The following is a 2,243-nucleotide window of genomic DNA, read 5'->3' as shown; positions in this document are numbered from 1 at the left end:
TTGGCAGCCTTACATAATCTAGAATTACATCAGATGGATGTAAAGACTGCATTTCTAAATGGTGAACTGGAAGAAGAAGTATACATGCTTCAACCTGAAGGGTGCAGAGTGCACGGACAAGAGGGAAAAGTGTGTAAACTTGTGAAATCATTGTATGGACTCAAACAAGCTCTGAAACAATGGCATGCAAAGTTTGATAGCGTAATGTTGTCAAATGGATTTCGGGTCAACGAGGTTGACAAGTGCATATATGTCAAAGGTAATGAGACAAAATTTGTGATTATCTGTCTTTACGTAGATGATATGATCATTACTGGTAGTGGTGATAAGGTGATTAAAGCTACGAAAACCATATTATCAAATCACTTTGACATGAAAGACTTGGGAATAGCAGATGTAATACTTGGTATGAGAATTATCAAGACACAAGACGGTTATACGTTATCCCAAAGTCATTATATAAAACAAATCTTAGAGAGATTTGACAGAGATGGAAATTCTGAGGCCAGAACTCCAATTGATGGTAATTCTCATGTGAAAAAACATCACGATGAGGGAGTTCAACAATTAGAATATTCCAGAATCATAGGAAGCTTAATGCATCTTATGAATAGTACAAGGCCGGATATTGCTAATACCGTGAATAAGCTTAGCAGATACACGAGCAATCCAAGTTGTGATCATTGGAAGGCCATAATTAGACTCCTTAGATATCTAAGGTATACTGAGAATTATGGACTGCATTATACAAGATATCCAGCAGTATTAGAAGGATATTCTGATGCGAACTGGATATCAGATTCGAATGAGAATAAATCCACAAGTGGATATATATTCGTTGTTGGTGGAGGTGCTATTTCGTGGAAATCCTCTAAGCAAACGTGTATTGCAAGATCCACTATGGAATATGAATTTATAGCTTTAGACCTTGCTGGTGAAGAAGCTGAGTGGCTTCAAAACTTTCTTGAGAATATTCCTATATGGCCTAAACCGGTGTCTGGAATTTGCATACATTGCGATAGTCAGTCTGCAATAGGAAGGGCAAAAAGCCATGTGTATAAGGGAAAGTCGCAACACATCCGCAGACGACATAACTCCGTTAGAAAATTACTAACAGATGGTGTCATATCTATTGATTTTGTGAGATCAAAAGATAATTTGGCTGATCCTCTGACCAAAGGCCTTAACAGAGATCAGGTAGAAATATTATCGAGGGGAATGGGATTAAAGCCCATAGAATGACAAACCACCATGATGGCAACCCAACCTATCTGGACAAACCACCAGTGTTAGGTTCAATGGGACAACCGAATTGTGGGGGGGTCGATGAGATCGCTCGAGACTGATGTCTCTTCACATTCCTATGATAAGAGTGATACAAATTGGGAAGGTTGAGTTTATACTCTTAAAGATTCTCTTATCTCCTACGAGAGTGGAGTATATTGAGATACTCTCAAAGAGAAATCTCCTATATCAAGTATGAAGTGGGCCGCTTCTATGAGAATGACAAAAAAGCTAATTCTCTAGAGTACTTGATGAAATTTACCAGGTGCTGTCCCAGGGCCATAATGGGCGCAACAAATGGACTAACGAGAGAGAGAGAGGGTGTTGCGTGAGTACTATTGTCTTGGTGTATACAAAAGCTGAATAGTTCAAGACATCGCGTTCTTTGTTTAGCAAGTACATCCGATAGTATGTCACTACGGAAGGTTCAAAGGTAAAACTACCTTTTCGGATACAGTAAACTCTCGATGAGCAAATTTTGCATTGCACATCATTTGCATTAGTTGCATGAGATGCATTTAGGTTCACCTAACTCAAGGCCCTATTTTGATTCTTGTGGGGGATTGTTGGATTTTAGTTTATTTGATAGAATCAAAACGGGCCTATCCCGTGAGAAGCCCGGTCCGTATAAATTTAAATCTGCAGAATATTAAGAGAATATTCTTATTTGAATTTGAAATTCAAATTCAAATTGGATTCAAATCCGCAGAAAATCTATCAAATATGATTGAGATAAGATTGAGATAATATCAAAATAAAATCAAATTTGAATTTTGAAATTCAAATTGATTTGTTTTGATATTCTCCCCTCTAATATAAATAGGGGTCTTGGGTTAGCTCATAAAAAACACAGAAAAGAAACAAACATTCTAGAGAAAAAAAGCATTCACATATTTGTTCATATCTCCCTCTGAGTTCGCTTGGTATTTGGAAAGCTTCTTCCAAATACGCGGTCGTTG

The sequence above is a fragment of the Tarenaya hassleriana genome, unplaced genomic scaffold (assembly GCF_000463585.1).
Source record: "Tarenaya hassleriana unplaced genomic scaffold, ASM46358v1 Cleome43, whole genome shotgun sequence".
Taxonomy (NCBI): domain Eukaryota; kingdom Viridiplantae; phylum Streptophyta; class Magnoliopsida; order Brassicales; family Cleomaceae; genus Tarenaya; species Tarenaya hassleriana.
The sequence above is the reverse complement of the archived record's forward strand: the minus strand, read 5'-3'. Positions refer to the sequence as shown.